This window comes from Capra hircus, chromosome 2, assembly GCF_001704415.2.
Source record: "Capra hircus breed San Clemente chromosome 2, ASM170441v1, whole genome shotgun sequence".
Lineage (NCBI taxonomy): Eukaryota > Metazoa > Chordata > Mammalia > Artiodactyla > Bovidae > Capra > Capra hircus.
The window spans coordinates 50,806,430-50,828,882 of record NC_030809.1 but is presented as its reverse complement, the minus strand read 5'-3'; the positions used below and the strand labels follow the sequence as shown (position 1 = coordinate 50,828,882).

Below are 22,453 nucleotides of genomic sequence, written 5' to 3'. Positions count from 1 at the left end.
CCTTGCAGTCCAAGGCACTCTCAAGAGTCTTCTCCAACAAGTACTTTAAAGTCTACATACTTTAAAAGTATATAGAAGTAAAGTCACTTACATCAGAACTTTATATAAAGATTCAATTTCACTATACTTTGAAAAACCACCATTGATAAAGTCCTAGTACTTAAAATTTAATGATATTTTCTCTGTATGAGTTAATTATTTATTTCAACTGTTTTCAATGGCAAATTCAGTGGTCATGCATAAAGAGAGGTTGGAAATAGAAAAAGGAGGTAAAGTGGATGGCACAGAAGCAGTAGAGGTTTTTCCAATCAAAATATGGGTAAGATAATGGATGCATTATCAGGTTAAGAAGCAACAGTTAGAACTGGACATGGAACAACAGACTGATTCCAAATTGGGAAAGGAGTATGTCAGTGCTGTATATTGTCACCCTGCTTATTTAACTTCTATGCAGAGTACATGATGAGAAACGCTGGACTGGATGAAGCACAAGCTGGAATCAAGATTTCCAGGAGAAATATCAATAACCTTAGATATGCAGATGACACCACCCCAAAGGCAGAAAGCGAAGAGAAACTAAAGAGCTTCTTGATGAGGGTGAAAGAGGAGAGTCAAAAAGCTGGCTTAAACTCAACATTCAAAAAACGAAGATCATGGTATCTGCTCCCATCACTTCATGGCAAATAGATGGCGAAACAATGAAAACAGTGACAGACTTTATTTTCTTGTGCTCCAAAATCACTGCAGATGGTGACTGCAGCCATGAAATTAAAAGAAGCTTACTCCTTGGAAGAAAAGCTATGACCAACCTAGACAGCATATTAAAAAGCACAGACATTACTTTTCCAAGAAAGGTCCATCTAGTCAAAGCTATGGTTTTTCCAGTAGTCAGGTATGGATGTGAGAGTTGGAATATAAAGAAAGCTGAGTGCAGAAGAATTGATGCTTTTGAACTATGGTTAAAAGCATAGAAGACTCTTGAGAGTCCCCTGGACTGCAAGGAGATCCAACCAGTCAATCCTAAAGGAAATCCATCCTGAACATTTATTGGAAGGACTGATGCTGAAGCTGAAACTCCAATACTTTGGCCGCCTGATGTGAAGAACTGACTCACTGGAAAAGACCCTGATGCTGGGAAAGATTGAAGACACGAGGAGAAGGAGATGACAGAGGATGAGATGGTTGGATGGCATCACCAACTCAACGGACACGAGTTTTAGCAAGCTCCCAGAGTTGGGGATGGACAAGGAAGCCTGGCACGCTATAGTTCATGGAGTCACAAAGAGTCAGACATAACTGAAATGAAGATAATGGAAAACGGGCAACAGTATATTTCCAAAGTATATGGGGTGGGGGGTGAAAGAGCAGATATACATATGAGGAGGGCTGTCCCCTTTAAGTATCCACATTATTTTGCATCTATGGGACCACAGAGGGTCCCAGGAGGTAGCACTCAGAAGTTTTCATTCAGAATCATAAATTAGAAAGGGACCAGCTTTGCCAAATACACCAAAAACTTGTTTCTTGATATCCTTTACAATCTTCAACAAATCAAAGTTATGCACACATCACTAAACTACAGGGAAGCAGAACATTCCATGGGAGAACTCAAATAGAGGAAATCATTTTAAATATCCAGGATATTTTTATTTACTTTATTATAAAATAAACAGTATTAACTTTATTTTACTCACTTAAAATATTCATTCCCCAAAGCAGAGAAGTGCTCAAATAGTACAGGAGTCATGTGTAAAGAACAAAGAAGCCAGTCTGAAGGGGCACCAGATTTAGAACAACTGGTGCATCTAAAAGTATAATCAATCATAAAACATTTACTTCTAAAAATCCATAAATACATATAAATGGGGGGAAGGTTGTGAGAGAAGTTCTTCTTGAAGAATGTCAGCTGCTAGATGAATGAGAACAATAGAATTAGAAAATAATCCCTTTGCACTCCCCAGTGTAATTGATTCAGGCAAGAATGACCTATGAATGTTACACGCAATTCGGAGAAAATTTTTAGAAACAGGATATTTGCACAACATTGTTAATCATCTATACTCCAATATAAAATAAAAGGTTAAAAAAAAGAAATAGGATATTCGCATGATACCAAGAATGATCTCACGAATTATGTACTAATCATAAATGTACTTTATATAAAATATGTGCTTAGCTGCTCAGTCGTGTTTGATTCTTTGTGACCCCATGGACTGTAGCCTGCCAGGCTCCTCTGTCTATGGGGATTCTCCAGGCAAGAATACTGGAGTGGATTGCCATGCCCTCCTCCCAGGAATCTTCCCAACCCAGGTCTCTCGCATTGCTGGCGGATTCTCTACTGTCTGAGCCACCAGGGAAGCCCTTATTTCCTTCTAGTTCTTGTTTTAAAAGCAAACGAAGACCTAGCATAAAATGTCTTCAGATTTTGATAGGGCAGCTCTGCACACATTAAGAAGCTAGGCAGGCTGTTTTGGAATCACCATCAGCCCTGCATCCTGCCCTACTCCCCTTGGGCCCTGCTCTGGCCTCTGGAAAGACTGGTACCCACTGCCCAGCTCAGGCCTCTCTGGCCCCACAGCCTGGGCCTGCTGCTGGGAGAGGAGAAAGGGAGAAGAGCAAGCCCAAGTAACTAACCATAAACGCACTTACACATGAACAGCTATGGTGGGCACCACCTACCCAAGTGACTCCATTCCACAATAGCCAGCAGAAGAATGATCAGACCTCAGCTGCCTCCTGGCAAGATGAGTAAATGGCATCGCCTCAGCTGTCTTCTTGCTAAAAATGCTTAACCTGAATCTAAAAACTGGGAAACAAGCAGACAAATACAGAATGTGGAATATTCTACAACTGGTCTAAGCTCTTCAAAACAATCAAATCATAAAACAAAACAAAAGGAAGGGACATAACAATCAAATGTAATACATGAAACTTTATTGCATCCTGAATATTTTAAAAGTTGTGGATAATTTCAACATAAAGGTTAAGTCTCTTAGGTAAAACAGTGATGATAATATTAGAGGTCGTAAGAGAATGTCTTTATTCTTAGGAAACAAGAAAGTATTTAGAGTGATGTGTCATGGTATCTACAACTTATCTTTGAAAAGTTCAGAAAAATATACACAAATGTAGAAAGAGAATGGGCTTCCCTGGTGGCTCATGCCTGCAATGCAGAAGACTCAGGTTTGATCCCTGGGTGGGGAAGATCTCCTAGAGAAGCGAATGGCAACCCACTCCAGTATTCTAGCCTGGAGAATTCCATGGACAAAGGAGCCTCGTGGGCTACAGTCCATGGAGTCGCAAAGAATCAGACACAACTGAGCAACTAACACATACACACATACACACACAGAGAGAATAGAACGAGATAGGACGTTAACTGATGACAAAGAGTATATGAGTGTCTTGCTTTTTATTTCAAGTTTTTATAGTTAGTAATTTTCAAAAAGTTAAAGGTTGAAGGAAAAAGAAAAAAAATTTTAATTTAAACATTATTAATTTTTTTTATTCCCCCTCAGTCTTATTTTCTCCATAAGTTTATGTTCCTTAACCTCTTCATGTCCCTTACGATAGAAATTTCCAGTATAAACTTCTCCTTGGAGGCTCGTAATAATTACAGTTATCTCTGACCTATGCATTCAATATTCCAAATGTATATAGGTCATAATAAAAGGTATACTTAAAAATAAAATAAAGCATCAAAAGTTTAATGAACAGAGTCATTCAGTAGCAAATACATTAAGAGCTATGTGGTAATTTCTGTGCTTTCAATTTGTTTCAAAGCAAGATTTCAACTGTTTCTTCAGAGAAAGTTAGGGAAATCCTGCAGTAAAATTCAAAGCTGCCTTTAGTCCAGTGCTTCCCACCCAGTTAATAACAAAGTCCAGCCTAAGTGTTTACAAGACGGATAGCTGCGTAACCTCATGCATCTTCCTGCATGTAAAGGTCATCTTCAACTCACCCACAAAATAAGCCAGTGAATCCAAAGACCAAGAATAAAAAGCACCAAAGCTTCCTGTTAAATCACTGGGAACACAACCTAAATTGGAGGAATTTAATCTACATTGATGATGACAAAGCAGATGGCACACATATTCTCTTTTGGCACTCGGCCCCAAGAAATAGCAAACCAAGCAAGAATTCTTAGGGAACAAATGAACACATTTTAGAGATTTTCAAAAAAAAGTTCTTCACTTTTTTTATTTCTTATGTCCTTATCATCAAAGAAAGTAGAGGATTAAACGAGCAAAGAGAATTAAAGGTCAGCTTTCTCAACTTTAAAACTCACTTCCAATGGAAACAGACATTACTGTAACCAAATTAACATTTGATTTCACAAAACTAAGGAAAATCCCTCAAAAACTGACTCCTCACTTTTTAATCTTTATTTTCTGACCAAAAACTGCTTCCTGCTAAGAACAGCTTCAAATATGTTAATGAATGATCTTCAACAACTGACAGGGTAAAATTAATAATAAGGAAACCAAAATTCAAAATAAAGTTTACTTTCTTTATTCAAAAATAGTAACAACTGGCTGTGAACAATTAAAGATAAATCTGTTATAGAATTAAACATTTCTTTCAAGCTAGCAAGGGCAAATGATACATAGTACATTCCAATAGTCACAATACTATATTATACTGTGATATGTTGAATTACATTCCCTACTTTCAAAATCAAGCTGTTTAAAAACTACTTTTATATATATTTCAAAATATTAATAATAAATAAAATTTATTTTCTTTAAATAAAATTTAAGCAGTTTTATAGTTTATTTCCCCCAGCAAATATCAGGAAAACAAGTTTTAAAATTAAAGAAGCGTTTTAGAATTCTCACTTTTGCAGTAAATCCATATGCTAAGAATATCCTGCCAAATAAATGAACTGCTTCTAGCGATGACCCATTTTAAAAGAAAAATCTAACTAAAATTTGTGCAAGCAAAATTAAGTGGACTCTAATGGACTACTTACCTCAAAACCTACTTACGTGTTATCTACATTAAAGCTATTCTAAGAAATAGCATGAAATACTATTCCATAAATAATACTTTTTAGGGGACTTCCCTGGTGGTCCAGTGGTTAAGAATCTGCTTGCTAGTGCAGGGGATGCAGGTTCGATCCCTGGTCGGGGAACTAAGACCCCACATGCTGAGGGGCAACCAAGCCTACACGCCACAACTGCAGAGAAGCCCGTGCCCAGGGACAAAAGATCCCTCATGCTACAGCAAAGATCCTGATGCAACCAAATACATAACTTTTTTTAAAATAATAATACTTTAAAAAATAAGCTAAAATACCTGTGGTCTTCATCTATTTAGCTAAGTATCTTTTATCATTTCAGATAAAATAGTGTATTTTCCTGAAGTAAAATAATCATTGCTTAAGAGTTCTGGCTTCCCTCATAGCTCAGTTGGTAAATCATCTGCCTGCAATGCAGGAGACCCAGGTTCGATTTCTGGGTCAGGAAGATCCCTTGGAGAAGGAAATGGTAACCCACTCCAGTATTCTTGCCTAGAGAATCCCAAGGACAGAGGAGCCTGGCAGACTACAGTTCATGGGATCGCAAGAGTCGGACACAACTCAGCAACTAAACCACCACCAAAACCACTGAAAAACAAGAAAGCAACACTTACTCTTATTTTAAAAATATCTTCGTAATTAATGTTTACCGAATATATTTTATGTACTAGAAACTGAAAAAATAATTTATATGTATTACACCTTACCTAACCCTAAGACAACCCTCTGAGGTAGATACAATTACTGTCACCATTTTAGAGGTGTGAAAACTAAGACTCAGAGAAGTTAAGTAACTGTGGCAGATTGCCAGGCACTGCCCCAAACCCTGTAACAAAAGTGTAGCTGGGCACATAGCCATCCAGCCCCCATTTAGTTTGGCACAGTCATGGACCAAGCTCTCACCAGTGGTTCTCACTGGTGAGCTAAGTTTCCTCATGAGTGGAGGTGATACACGCACTTTCCATGTCATGAGCTTCTCTGCCTTCTCTCAGGCTGGAACACAAGTGTGGAACTGAGGCAGCTTCAACCATGCAGATGATGACAGCACCTTAAGGGATGCTGCTGCTGTTAAGTCACTTCAGTCATGTCCGACTCTGTGCGACCCCAGAGACGGCAGTCCACCAGGTGCCCCCGTCCCTGGGATTCTCCCAGCAAGAACACTGGAGTGGGCTGCCATTTCCCTAAGGGATGGCAGGCTACCAAAATAAATGAGCAATGTTCAAAGTGCCTATCCATCCTAGACCACTATCTACCTGTGAAATAATAGAAAACACATATACAGTAGTCTCTGGCCCTGGTTCCTGACATAGGGCTCCTGAACCCTAATAATTTCCAGGTGTGAGGTGAAGTGAAGTCGCTCAGTCGTGTCTGACTCTTTGCGACCCCATAGACTGTAGCCTACCATGCTCCTCTGTCCACGGGATTTTCCAGGCAATACTACTGGAGTGGATTTCCATTTCATCTCCAGGGGATCTTCCCAACCCAGGGCTTGAACCCAGGTCTCCCGCATTGTAGACAGACACTTTACCGTCTGAGCCACCAGGGAAGTCCACCTTTTGTTCTAATGAGGTGACTCTGGGTGAGCTCCAGGGTGAGGGCTGGTCACCAGAAAGAACAGCCATGATTAGAAGCTTGAAATTATCAGCTCTGCTTCCCATTCTTTTGAGAAGGCAGAATGGCTAAAAATGGAGTTAATGACCTATCACACCTACATGATAAAGCCTCCATAAAAATCTGCCCTCAGGACCCTCCTAGCCCTCACCCTATATATCTCTTCATCTGAATGCTCATCCATGCTAAGTCTTTTCAGTCGTGTCTGATTCTGTGTGACCCCATGGACTGTAGCTGACCAGGCTCTTCTGTCCATGGGATTCTCTAGGCAAGAATACTGGAGTAGATTGCCATTTCCTTCTCCAGGGGATCTTCCCAACCCAGGGATCGAACCCGCATCTCTTAAGTCTCCTGCATTGACAGGTGGGTTCTTTACCTCTAGTGGCACCTGAGAAGCCCCTGTTCATCTGTATCTTTTTCCACATCTTCTAATAAACTGGCAAACAAAAGTAACTATTTCCCTGAGTTCTGTGAGCTGCCCTAGCAAATTAATCTAATCCAAGGTGGAAGGAGGTTAATAGGAACCTCTGATTTGTAGCCAAGTTGAACAGAAGTTGTGAGTAACTTGGGGACCTACTTCTTGCCCTTAGAATGCAAACTGAGGAGCAGAGTCATGGGACTGAGCCCTTAGCCTGTGGGATCTGATGCTGTCTCCAGGTACATAGTGTGAGAACTGACTTAAGCCATAAGACACCCCACTGGTGTCCCAGAGAATTGCTTGTTGGGGAGGGGGAACCTCCAAATATTTAGTAAGTAGAGGTGTCCAAAGTGTTATGTGTGAAAGAAAAGGAGACACATGGAGGGAAAGGAATGAAGTTTTTCCAAAACACTACCTCAAGTCAAAATAAAAGAGAAATATTAAAGAAAATGTTACCAGCAACGAGCTTCTAGCTTTAGAGCCTTTGTTTTGGGGAAGTGTCCTTTACAACAGCTTAGCTCATACTCTATCTTAGAAACTGGTAACAGAAGTGAGATGCTGATATTATATAAAAGATGAGGCAGTGGCTTAGCAATTGGGAGCTAGGGATTAAGAAAGAGGATACTGCTAACTGAAAAAAGTTGTAAACTAGTGATCCTTGTTTGTCACAGTAAAATAGTTGGTCTTCTGTCATCTGGAGAAGGCAATGGCACCCCACTCCAGTACTCTTGCCTGGAAAATCCCATGGACGGAGGAGCTGGTAGGCTGCAGTCCATGGGGTCACGAAGAGTCGGACACGACTGAGCAACTTCACTTTGACTTTTCACTTTCATGCACTGGAGAAGGAAATGGCAACGCACTCCAGTATTCTTGCCTAGAGAATCCCAGGGATGGGGAAGCCTGGTAGGCTGCCGTCTATGGGGTGGCACAGAGTTGGACACGACTTAGCAGCAGCAATAGCAGCATCTGAGACAACCTGTAGGGCAGCTGAGCAACAAGGCTACAGAATCCACTTCTGTAAGAAAAGCAGATGGAAAGTTCAGAAATGGGATATTTCTGTAATTTCTACATATTCAACCAGGATTAATTCTCTAACTTTGATAGGGCTATTGTCAGAAAGATCTCCTGGAACTAACTGCATACATTCTTTAGCAAAAAAGTGAAAGATTTTCTTACCTTATACAATAAAATTATCAGTGGTAAGATGCCTCAATAAGTCTATTTCTAAATTAGTTTCATCCCTCCTTCAATGAGAATTGAACAGAAAACACTAAACAAAATCTTCTCACATTCGGAAAACTGAGAAATGGAATATTTCATTTCCCCCAAAATTTATTTGAGAAAAACAAATTTTAAATCTTATATACCACAGTCACCCAGTAAATCTTTCATTTCACTTTAATATTACACATATCTAAAAATAAAACAATTAGTAAGATGTATCATTTTAAAACACACTTCCTTTAGAAATGTTTAATTATTTTAATTGGAGATTTTGATATTTTACTTCACTTGTTCTCTCTCTCTCTTATTAGCTTTCATTTCGAAATTTATCTAAGGATTTGTTAGAATTTCATTCAAGGTCAAATCATGTGTTTCTTCAAAAACTGGGAATCCTTATACATGGAGAAGGAGAAGGAAATGGCAACTCACTTCAGTATTCTTGCCAGGGAAATCCCATGGACAGAGGAGCCTGGTGGGCTACAGTCCATGGGGTCACAAAGAGTCAGACATAACTGAGCAACTAAATCTCCCCTATATATATATAAATGCAGTGTTATGTTAGTTATTATATGAAACATTGGTTCCTAGAAGTTTCAATTAGCCAATTTAAAGACTCACAGTACTTAGTTTCATGTACCTCCACCTATAGAAAAATGGAGACTAGATCTATGAATAAAATCAACTGGAAGAAAACAAAAGAGTCCAAAAAAACACTAGTGGAAAAACCAAGAAAAATTACGGAAATAAACTTTGTCTAAGAATCGTCTGATACTTTCTATCCCTAAACATATTTTCCCAAGAGCTTACTTATTTATCAGTGAAATTCAGACCACGATGCTGTGTTGTTTGCTTATTCAAAAGAAAATACAGTGATTCTTATCCCTACATCCTTCTTTCTTTAAACATATAATAATTTAAAAACACAGAAATTCTAGATTTCAACTAGGAATTAGAAGTTGGATTCCATTTAAGTTTGCAGTTTAGATCCTAGCCCCTGACATGGCTTCAGGTCATTTAAAATTTTTTTAACTGAGCAGCTTAAAAATGGGAGATAGTGGTGTCTGAGTAGAATCAGAAAATAATATTTAGCTGTGCCTAATGAAACTGTATTATATAGCAAAATTTGAGATAGTCAGTAAAAAACTATTAATTTGGATATCTCTATAGATGCTTCCATTCAAAAGAAAAAATAAAATTACACACTCAAGAGAATTGAAGCCAGGGTCTCAAAAGGGATGTCTGTACACCTATATACACAGCAGCACTATTCATAATAGCAAAAAGGTATAAACAACTCAAGTGTTTATTGATGGATGAATGTACAAACAAAATATATCCATACAACAGAATATTATTCAACCTCAGAAAGTAAAGAAATTCTGACACATGTACAATGTGGATGAGCCTTGAAAACATTAAGATAGATGAAATAAGCCAGCCACAAAAACATAAATACTATATAACTCCACTTATATGAGATACCTGGAATAATCAAATTCATACAGACAAATGGAATGGTGTTTGTCAGGAGCTAGGTGGAGAGGGAGAAATAGGGAGCTTTGTTTAATGGATATAGATTTTCAGTTTTTCAAAATGAAAAGCACTCTGGAGATTGTTTGCATAAAAATGTCAATGTACTTTATATTACTGAGTTTTCACTTAAGAATGATTAATTAAGATGGAAAATTGTTATGTGTATTTAACCTCAAGTAATTTCTGGATGCTGGGAAAGATTGAAGGCAGGAGAAGAAGGGGAGAGGATGAGATGGTTGGATGATATCACCGACTCAACGCACACAAGCTTCACTAAACTCCAGGAGTCGGCGATGGACAGGGAGACCTGGCATGCTGCAGTCCACGGGGTCGCAAAAAGTTGGACACGACTGAGTGACTGAACTGAACTGAATTCCTTTAATCTACACATGGATTTTTTTAAAGTGTGTACCTAAGGGAGAAGTGAGCAAAACAAAGATAACAAAGAAAAAAAGATAACAAAAATTAAGTTTGACAATCTTGAAAGTAAGAAAGAAGCCAATCAAATAACATCAGAAGAGTAGCAGGCAGCTGTAAAATTCACTTCCAGAATGGCTAAGTAAGGACCTCCAAAAACCTAATCCTCCATAAAAACAATGAGAACACTGGCAAAAAAAAATTGTAAAACTCCATTTTTTCACAATTCTGGAAATCAACAATAGGATTACCACACTATGAGAATGATTAAGTCACAAAAAATGGTTGTGTCACAATAAAAACAGAGAACTTAGTGGCATTTTCATTTTCCCTATTTCCATCACTCTCTCCCCAGCATCGCAATATACTTTAAAATCAGCATCCTTGCAGTCACAGTGACTGCAAAAAACAGTACTCTAGCAGGCAACGGGGAGGGCAAATTGTGTTTGGAGTTCCATGAAATGGCTCTATGCCAGTAACCTGTCACTACTTGACCTGGAAGTTATGTTGAAAAGCCCTATTCCCAAGGCTTGTGTTTACTGGATGTAATTCAGAGCTCACTAAATGGAAAAAACTCTAGCACCACAGCATTTGTTGAAAACGATAGCTGCAATTGTTTGATAATGCAGATGTCTATGGCAGCAATACCAGCTGGAGGAAAAGAGAAGCTGGCTTAAAAACTTAAAAGAGAGATTTGGAGAATTAAATGTCCAGAGAAGAATCTGAAAAGCTCCAACATACTGTTTATGATTGAAAAGGCCACATTCATGTGTAGCACTATACACATGGCCAAGAAACACCTGAAAAGACCCCATTCTTTCTCTGGCTGACCTTGAGGCTCTGTGCATACAGGAAGTGAAGGCTAAGGCAGAGTTGTCAACTACTTGGCTACTTACTGAAGGTGTGCCCCTACATGCACATAGAGCTCTTAGCAAAGACAGAGATACTTATTCAGTTCAGTTCAGTTCAGTCACTCATCATGTCCGACTCTGCAACACCATGGATTGCAGCACACCAGACCTCCCTGTGCGTCACCAACTCCCACCAGACTGATGTGCATTCAATTGGTGATGCCATCCAATCTCATCCAAGCTCATCCAATCTCATCCTCTATCGTTCCCTTCTTCTCCTGCCTTCAATCTTTCCCAGCATTAGGGTCTTTTCCAATGGGTCAGCTCTTCACATCAGGTGGCCAAAGTATTGGAGTTTCAGCTTCAGCATCAGTCCTTCCAATGAATATTCAGGATGGATTTCCCTTAAGACTGACTGGTTGGATCTCTGTACAGTACAAGGGACTCTCAAGAGTCTTCTCCGACACCACAGTTCAAAAGCATCAATTTTTTGGTGCTCAGCTTTCTTTATGGTCCAACACTCACATCCATACATGATCACTGGAAAAACCATAGCTTTGACTAGACAGACCTTTCTTGGAAAAGTAATGTCCCTGCTTTTTAATATGCTGTCTATGTTGATTATAGCTTTTCTCCCAAGGAGCCATTTAGTCTCATGGCTGCAGTCACCATCTGCAGTGATTTTGGAGCACAAAAAAATAGTCTTTCACAGTTTCCATTGTTTCCCCATCTATTTGCCATGAAGTGATAGGCCTGGATGCCATGATCTTAGTTTTCTGAATGTTGAGTTTTAAGCCAGCTTCTTCACTCTCCTCTTTCACTTTCATCAAGAGGCTTTATAGCTCTTCTTCACTTTCTGCCATTGGGGTAGTGTTATCTGCATATCTGAGGTTATTGATATTTCTCCCAGCAATCTTGATTCCAGCTTGTGCTTCATCCAGCGCAGCATTTCACATGATATACACTGCATATAAGTTAAATAAGCAGGGTGACAATATACAGGCTTGACATGCTCCTTTCCTGATGTGGAACTAGTCCATTGTTCCATGCCCAGTTCTAACTGTTGTTTCTTGACCTGCATACAGATTTCTCAGGAGGCAGGTAAGATGGCCTGGTATTCCCATCTCATGTAGAATTTTCCACAGTTTATTGTGATGCACACAGTCAAAGATTTTGGCATAGTCAATAAAGCAGTAGTAGATGTTTTTCTGGAACTCTCCTGCTTTTTTGATGGTCCAATGGATGTTGGCAATCTGATCTCTGGTTCCTCTGCCTTTTCTAAAACCAGCTTGAACATCTGCAAGTTCACAGTTCACGTACTGTTGAAGCCTTGCTTGGAGAATTTTGAGCATTAATTTGCTAACCTGTCATATGAATGCAATTGTGCAGTAGTTTGAACATTCTTTGGCATTGCCCTTCTTTGGGACTGGAATGTAAACTGACCTTTCCAATCCTGTGGCCACTGCTGAGTTTTCCAAATTTTCTGGCATATTGAGTGTAGCACTTTCAAAGCATCATCTTTTAGGATTTGAAATAGCTCAACTGGAATTCCATCACCTCTACTAGCTTTCTTCGTAATGATGCTTCCTAAGGCCCACTTGACTTCACATTCCAGGATGTCTGGTTCTAGGTGAGTGATCACACCATTGTGGTTATCTGGGTCATGAAGATCTTTTTTGTATAGTTCTTCTGTGTTTTCTTGCCATCTCTTCTTAATATCTTCTGCTTCTGTTAGGTCCAGACCATTTCTGTCCTTTATCGAGCCCATCTTTGCATGAAATGTTCCCTTGGTATCTCTCATTTTCTTGAAGAGATCTCTAGTCTTTCCCATTCTGTCATTTTCCTCTATTTCTCTGCATTGATCACTGAGAAAGGCTTTCTTATCTCTCCTTGCTATTCTTTGGAACTCTGCATTCACATAGGTATAATTTTCCTTTCCTCTTTCGCCTTTTGCCTCTCTTCTTTTCATAGCTATTTGTAAGGCATCCTCAGACAGCCATTTTGCTTCTTTGCATTTCTTTTTCTTGGGGATGGTCTTGCTCCCTGTCTCCTGTACAATGTCACGAACCTCTGTCCATAGTTCATCAGGCACTCTGTTTATCAGATCTAATCCCGTGAATCTATTTGTCACTTCCACTGTATAATTGTAAGGGATTTGATTTAAGTCATACCTGGATGGTCTAGTGGTTTTCTGTACTTTCTTCAATTTAAGTCTGAATTTTGCAATAAGGAGTTCATGATCTGAGCCATGGTCAGCTCCCGATCTTATTTATGCTAGCCGTATAGAACTTCTCTACCTCTGGCTACAAATAAAATAATCAATTTGATATCAGTATTGACAATCAGGTGATGTCCATGTGTAGTCTTCTCTTGTGTCATTGGAAGAGGGCGTTGCTATGATCAGTGCCGTTCTCTTGGGAAAATTCTGTTAGCCTTTGCCCTGCTTCATTTTGTACTCCAAGACCAAATTTGCCTGTTACTCCCGGTATCTCTTGACTTCCTACTTTTGCTTTCCAGTCCCCTATGACGAAAAGGACATCTTTTTTGGGAGTTAGTCCTAGAAGGTCTTATAGGTCTTCTCAGAACCGCTCAACTTCAGCTTCTTCAGCGTTACTGGTTGGGCATAGACTTGGATTACTGTGATACTGAAAGGTTTGCCTTGGAAATGAACAGAGATCATTCTGTCATTTTTGAGACTGCATCCAAGTGCTGCATTTCTGACCCTTTTGTTGATTATGATGGCTACTCCATTTCTTCTAAGGAATTCCTGCCCGCAGTAGTAGATATAATGGTCATCTGAGTTAAATTTGCCCATTCCAGTCCATTTTAGTTCACTGATTCCTAAAATGTCAATGTTCACTCTTGTCATCTCCTGTTTTACCACTTCCAATTTGCCTTGATACATGGACCTAACATTACAGGTTCCTATGCCATATTGCTCTTGACCACACTGGACTTCACTTCCATCACCAGTCACATCCACAACTGGATGTTGCTTTGGCTCTGTCTTGTCATTCTTTCTGGATATATTTCTCCACTCTTCTCCAGTAGAATATTGGGCACCTACTGACCTGGGGAGTTCATCTTTCAGTGGTGTATCTTTTGCCTTTTCATACTGTTCATGGGGTTCTCAAGGCAAGAATACTGAAGTGGTTTGCCATCCCCTTATACAGTGGACCACGTTTTGTCAGAACTCTCCACCATGACCCGTCCTTCTTGGGTGACCCCACACAGCATGGCTCATAGTTTCATTGAGTTAGATAAGGCTGTGGTCCATGTGATCACATTGGTTAGTTTTCTGTGACTATGATTTTCATTCTGTCTGCCTTATAAGGGATAAGGATAAGAGGCTCATAGAAACTTCCTAATGGGAGAGACTGACTCTGAGGGAAACTGAGTCTTGTTCTAAAGGGTGGGGCCATGCTCAGCAAATCTAACCCAATTTTCTTTTAATGGGCGGGGCTGTGTTCCCTCCCTGTTGTTGAGCTGAGACTGAACTATGGTGGAGGTAATGACGATAATGGCGACCTCCTTCAAAAGGTCCCATGCACACACTGCTGCACTCAGTACCCCGACTGGTGGTGCCCAGCAGGCAACCACCGACCCACATCTCTGGCAGAGACTCCTGGACACTCACAGGTACTCACTCACAGGACACTCACTGGTTTCAGGTATTTGAGGAAAACCTTTCTAATCATTAATCAACCACTAAGGGAATCAAGCAAAAGTTTCAGTAGCCACATGTGACAAAGAATGTATACTACAGAATTCATTCAGGAACGTCAGTAAGCAAACCAACAACAGCAACAAAAAGCAAAAACACCAAATCTTAGAGAGGGAGGAAATTTTGATCTTCAGTGTTGTCATGTGATATTATTCGAAATTCCCATTTTTCAACAAAAACTGAAAACATACACAAGTAAACAGAAAAGCATGGTCAATACACATGAAATAAAGCAGATTAAAAAAAATATGTCCCTAAGAAGCCCAAATTTGGGACATCCTAGACAATGATTTTAAATTACTAAAACTATGTTCAAATAATTAAAGGAAACCATATTTAACGAATTAATGGATAATTTTAAAACAATGTTTCACCAAACAAAGAATATCAATATAGAGATAAAAATTATTTTTAAAAAGAACTAGATTAAAATTCTGGTGTTTAAAAGTACAATATTGGAAATGGAAAATTCAATAGAGGGGTTCAATAGCAGATTTTAATTGGGAGAAGAAAGAATTAGTGACCTTCAAGATATGTTTATTAAGATTATCCAGATTTAGGAACAGAAAAAGAGTGAAAAAAAACTAACAGAGCTTCAGAGGCCTGTGAAACTTCAGATACTGTATCAATCCATGCATTCTGGGAATTCCAGAAGGAAAGGAAAGAAACAGAAAGAATATCTGAAGAAACAATGGCCAAAGACTCCCCAAATTTGATGAAAACATTTTTTTATACATCCAAGAAGCTCAATAAACTCGAGTAGGATAACTAAAAAGAATCCACATCAAGACACATCATAGTCAAAATGTCAGAAGACAGAGAAATCTGAGGACAGCCAGAAAAAATCTCATCACAAGCAAAGAATTCTCAATAAGATTAACGGTTGACTTCTCATCAAACACTATGAAGGCCAGAGGGCATCAAAATGACATATTCAAAGCAGGGAATTTTTTTTAAGTTAACCAAGACTTCTATAGCCCACATAATTATCCTTCAAAAATTAAGATAAGCAAAACCAGAAAGAATCTGTCACTATCAAATCTGTCTTATAAGAAATATTAAATGGAGCTCTTAGGCTGAAATGAAAAATCGCTAAATATTAAATCAAATCCATCTGAAGACACAAAGAGAACTGGTAAAGCTAACCACATAGTTAAATACAAAATACAGAATGAATGTATTTTTTAATAATCCTTTTCTATTTAAAAACAACTGCATAAGACAATAATTATAGAAATGGTAATGATGGGCTTAAAACGTATAAAGCAAGGAATTGACCCATACTGAAGTAAAGCTTTCATATACTTTCGAAATTAAGTTGAAATTGATCAGCTTGTTTTAAATTAATCAAATTGTTTAAATTAAGAATTTCACTGTAAACCCCAGGCAACAACTAAGACAATAATTCAAAAATAATCAACAATATCATCAGGAATGACAGAATAAAAGTCTATGAAAATTATCTTCTCCAGAAAAGCAACAACAAGAAAATTTAAATGGTACACTAGAAAACATACATATTTAATATAGACAGGTAACAGAGGAATTGAGGAACAAAAAAGACCTAACACAAAGAAACCCAATAGCAAACAAGGTGAATATATCCATCTGATAAACAGCAATTACATTCAATGTAAATAAACACTCAAGTCAAACATTCTAGTTAAACACTTACAAAAGGCAGAAATTAGCAGAAAAAATTTTTCAAATGATTCAGCTATATGCTGTTTTAAAATTTAGATTCAAAGACACAAGTAGGTAAAAGTAAAAGGATGAAAAAAAGATATATCGTGGAAACATAACAAACAAGAATTACTGTGACAATGTTGATAACAGGCAAAACAGACTCTAAAACAAAAATGGTAACCAGAGAGAAAGCATATTTTATAATGATAAGTAAGTCAATTCAAAAGGAGGACATAAAGAAAGATTATGAACATATATGTTATAAGGGGCTACAAAATACATAGGCAGAAACTGACAGAGCTGAAGGGAGAAATAAACAATTTAACAACAATAGTTGAAGATGTCAATACTCCATTTTCCATACTGGATAGAACAATTAGGAAATCAACAAGGATAGACATGTACCAAAAGAAAAATAAAAGATAATAGAGCTTTATCAAAATTACAAAGTTTGTGCTTCAAATGACACTATCAAAAGAGTGAAAAGGCAATCCACAGAATAGAAAAAATTTTTCAAGTCGTACATCTCACTAGGCTCTAGAATCCAGAATGTCAAAAAAAAAAAAGAAATTATACAACACAAAAATTTACAAATAAATAACCTTATTATAAAATTACAAAGGATGTGAATAGATCCTTCTCCAAGGAATATACACAAATGGCCAAAAATCACACAAAAAGATGCTCAACATTGTGAGTCATACAGAAAAGCAAATCAAAACCACAATGAAATACCATTTCATACCCACCAGAGTGGCTAAATTAAAAAAGTAATAATAAGTGTTGGTGATTATATAGAAAAATTGGAACCCTCAGACATTGCTGCTTAAAATGTAAAATGGTACATTCACTTTGGAAAACTGTTTGGCAGATCCTAAAATGATAAACATATAGAGCTACCATATGACCCAGTAATTCCACTCCAAGGTGTACACTCAAGAGAATTGAAAACATATATCCACACAATATACATCAAGGCTGTATATTGTTACCCTGCTTATTTAACTTATATGCAGAGTACATCATGAGAAATGCCGGGCTGGATGAAGCACAAGCTGGAATCAAGATTGCTGGGAGAAATATCAATAACCTCAGATATGCAGATGACACCACCCTAAAGGCAGAAAGTGAAGAGGAACTAAAGAGCTTCTTGATGAAGGTGAAAGAGGAGAGTCAAAAAGCTGGCTTAAAATTCAACATTCAAAAAACAAAGATCGTGGCATCCGGTCCCATCAATTCATGGCAAATAGATGTGAAAAGTATGAAAACAGTGACAGACTTTATTTTCTTGGGCTCCAAAATCACTGCAGATGGTGACTGCAGCCATGAAATTAAAAGACGCTTGCTCCTTGAAAGAAAAGCTATGACAAACCTAGACAGCATATTAAAAAGCAGAGATATTACTTTGCCAACAAAATCCACCTAGTCAAAGCTGTGGTTTTTCCAGCAGTCATGTATTTATGTGAGAGTTGGACCATAAACAAGGCTGACCCCCAAAGAACTTGCTTTTGAACTGTGGTGTTGGAGAAAACTTTTGAGAGTCCCTTGGACTACAAGGAGATCAAACCAGTCAATCTGAAAGGAAACCAATCCTGAATAGTCATTGGAAGGACTGATGCTAAAACTGAAGCTCCAATATTTTGGCCACCTGATGCAAAAAGCCAACTCATTGGAAGAGGCACTGATGCTGGGAAAGACTGAAGGTAAGAGGAGAAGGGGACGGCAGAGGATGAGATGGTTGGAATGGCAACATAGACTCAATGGATATGAATTTGAGCAAACTCCAGGAAATGGTGAAGGACAGCAAAGCCTGGCATACTGCAGTCCATGGGATCACAAAGAGTCAGACATAACTGAACGACTGAACAACAACAACAACAATCCACACAAAAACTTTTACACAAACATTCATAGCAGAATTATTCATAATAGCCAAAAATTGAGGACATCTCAAACACCCATCAACTGATAAATGGATAAACAAAATGTGGTATATCCATACAACACAATTTTTTTTGGCTATACATAAGAAAAGCATGCTAACACATGCTACAATATGAATAAATTTTGAAAATATTATGCTATGTTAAAGATGCTAGTCTCAAAAGGCTACATATTATATAATTCCACTTTTATGAAATGTCTACAAGAGGCAAATCTAAACACATGAAAACTGGAGAGATGGTTGCCAGGGGCTGGAGGCAGGTGAGATGAGGAGTGACTGCTAAGGATACTTGTCTTCTTCTGAGGGTAACAGGTTCTGATATTATAGGGTGGTGTTGATTGCATAACTTTGTAAATACACTAAACCCACTATATGGTACAATTTCAAATGACGGATTTCATGGTATGTGAATTGTATCTCAAACAAAGCCATTATTTTTTTTAATCAGTGAGGAAAATGAATACCTCCAGAATGATTCTCCAAGACAGAAAATAAACCATATTTTGTCTTATAATCACTACAGATCATTGACCTAGACTGTACTACATGTAAAGATGATAATAATGTAAAGATAAATAATAAATAGTACTAATCGTTAAGAAATTTAATTTTTAACAAGAAACAGAATTAATAAATCTTTGAAAGAATTTTGATTCTCACACCTATTTTTACTGTCAAAATACATAAACTGCTAATTTTAACATGAACTTTATTTGAAAACTCAATTCCAGCAAACTAAATATTAGCCACCACCCATATTCAACAACCAAATGCTAAAGATAAATTAACTCTAATTCTATCTCCAGTCACACTTCTCTCTAGCACAAAAAGTTCCAAGTTGTGGTCCAGTCTCCCAGCTCTGTTGCACTGTGTGATCCTAGGTTGAGGGTGCCAAGAAATCTCCATGACCTCATATCTTCACCACTGTCCCATGTTCACTTCTCCTTCAGATTTTATAGAACCTAAGTTATATGCCTTTAAGCATCAGTTCAGTTCAGTCGCTCACTCGTGTCCAGCTCCTTGTAACCCATGGACTGTAGCACGCCAGGCCTCCCTGTCCATCACCAACTCCCAGAGCTTGCTCAAATTCATGTCCATTGAGTCAGTGATGCCATCCTAACCGTCTCATCCTGTCGTCCCCTTCTCCCACCTTCAGTCTTTCCCAGCATCAGGGTCTTTTCAAATGAGTCAGCTCTTCGCATCAGGTGGCCAAAGTATTGGAGTTTTAGCTTCAACATCAGTCCTTCTAATGAATATTCAGGACTGATTTCCTTTAGGATGGACTGGTTAAATCTCCTTACAGTCCAGGGGACTCTCAAGAGTCCTCCAACACCACGGTTAAAAAGCATCAATTTTTCGGTACTCAGCTTTCTTTATAGTCCAACTCTCACATCCACACGTGACTACTGGAAAAATCATAGCCTTGACCTTTGTTAGCAAAGTAATATCTCTGCTTTTTAGTATGCTGTCTAGGTTGGTCATAACTTGCATCACTTTCCTCCAAACACCATTAGTTACTGATATCCTTTGAAGTGAAGTGAAGTTGCTCAGTAGTGTCCGACTCTTTGAGACACCATGGAGTGCAGCCAACTGGGCTCCTCCGTCCATGGGATTTTCCAGGCAAGAATACTGGAGTGGGTTGCCATTTCCTTCTCCAGGGAAACTTCCTGACCCAGGGATCAAATCTGGGTCTCCCACATTGTAGGCAGACACTTTACCCACCTGAGCCACAAGGGAAGCCCCCTTGTGTTCTCTAGACATGTATTTTATTGATAAACCAGGTCATCAAAGCAAGTACAACTCCCTTCTTCATGTCTTTTTATTGCTTTTACTTAGTAAAGATCCAAAGTGGTCCTTACTAGAACCAAAATGCCTCTACCATGTTTGGTGTCCTAAACTAAAAAGGTCAGATATTCACATCACCACATATGTTTTGTTGCTCTAGAAGAGGGGTTACAAAACAGATGCAGGCAGCATATGAATTTTGTTTGGACTGAGCTGTTCTAAAAACATTTTAATTACCAACATATTACACTCAAAGAGGTTTTGTATATACAAACTTAGATTTTTAGCTTTATTTGCTGAACACAAATTCCCATGTGGCAACAACTGGGTAAGCTGAGTAGTGACACCTCCTTCTCCTCTGATGAAGAATACCTCTCCATTCCACAAGGTTTCCATGCACAGCACTTTAAGCCATTTCATTCGTGCCCGCCTGGCTCTGGAGGGGTGGGAGGGGAAGAACAGACCTGAAGTCCAGAGAGTTGGAAGTTGCTTCTAATCATAAGGAGAAGGAAATGGCAACCCACTCCAGTATTCTTGCCTGGAAAATCCCATGGACAGAGGAGCCTGGTGGGCTACAGTCCATGGGGTCGCAAAGAGTCGGACACGACTGAGCAACTTCACTTTCACTTTCACTTTCTAATCATAAAGGGAAGACCTCTTCCCTCACCATTGGTTTCAGGTTTCATGGCCATGTTCCTCTACCTTTGCCAAGCTCTCCGAGTTTCTCACTCCAAAATGCTTCAAGTTCCTGTAATCATCACATCTAACATCTAAGAACCACTCTCATACTTAAATTACCCTGGGGCATTCCTGCAGAGGCATTTTCCGGCCTGGCAAGAAGCAGTGTAATTCCAAGCCACATGACAGAAAACACTGAGGACCTCATCCACAGACCAATGAAATCGTCATTTCCAGACTCACATCTGTTTGAAGATAAATGCTCCTCTTAAATTTCTGAAGTTTGTGTTAAAAATAAAATGCTTCTCAAATCTTACTGTGTATAGAACATATCTGAAGATCTTGTTAAAATGCAGATTCTGACTCAGTAGGCCTGGCTTCTGGGTGATGCTGATGTCACTGCACCAGTGTAGTCTGTAGACTACACTCTGAATAGCAAGGAGTTAGAAGGCTTACAAAGGAAGAGTTTTCTGAGATGGGAATTATCTCAATGAACCGACCTCCAAGACTTGACTTTCTGCCATTTTAGAACTACAAAAATGCTCATCTTTTAGTGTCTGTACCAATTTAATATCTGATTTATATAAATGACAGGTTTCCATAATGGTTCATGAAAAAAAAACAACACATGGTCTCTTCAGCCATTAGCCATTGATTATTGTATATGTATTCATTTCATGATCAATACTGGGCACTATACAGAGGTATCAGCCAAGTTCTCATATCTTCAAAGTACTTAAATCTAGTTAGCAAAAACATTAATAGCAAACAAAGTAAGTAGTGCATCACTTAAAACAGCAGATGATTAAGATCTTAATTGCTATAAGAGAGTGATTGCCAAGAGTGGGGCATATCAGCATCTAGGGCATAGATATTAAACTAAACACACTGTCCTCAATCCCCTCCCAGAGTAGGATACTCACTCTACTCCCAGTCTTACTCCCAGTCACAACAAAGGAAGCTACATTTACTTCCAGAAATGCCATATTCTTCATAAGGGTAAGACAGGGGGTGGGGAGGAAGCAATGATGCAAAACACAATTTTTAAACGACACGCAGAAAAGCAGGTAGAATTGGTGGGTGTTCCAGATGGGAAGTACTTCCTGTGGTAAAAGTACTGAGGTGGAGATGAGCTAGGGCATCTATGGAATGGAAAGAAGACCTGCCTAACTGAAGCAGACAAGAGTGCCCCACCTGCCACCACCCCATTCTAGGTGGAACAAGTATGAAAATGGTCTGTAAGAATTTGATGACCACCTATTAACAACACTGAAGAGATACCTCTTTGGAAGAAGGTTGAACTCATTTGCCCTTCAGGTCCTTTCCCATGTTTCTTCAACTAGAGAACAAAATTCCAATTTTCCGCTAACACGTAATTCTAACCTGCATCGTGCCCTTGCCTGATGCTGAACAAGAGAAATGAGTGGAGAGAATGTGGAAATGTAGAAGTGGATGGTGTATAAACGCAAGAAAAAGAGATCCTAAGTCATGGCATGGGGTTAAATTCCACAGCTGTTCTACATCCCTGGTTCTTTGAGACGTCTCGTAGGTCTTATTTTCA

At 38.7% G+C, this 22,453-nt stretch overlaps 1 protein-coding gene across 2 annotated transcripts in view; it reads right to left on the bottom strand.

Annotated features, from left to right (window-relative positions):
- The window catches only part of HECW2 (HECT, C2 and WW domain containing E3 ubiquitin protein ligase 2), a 451,986-nt gene that overhangs the window by 420,413 nt on the left and 9,120 nt on the right, over window positions 1-22,453 (bottom strand). The window lies entirely within an intron of this gene.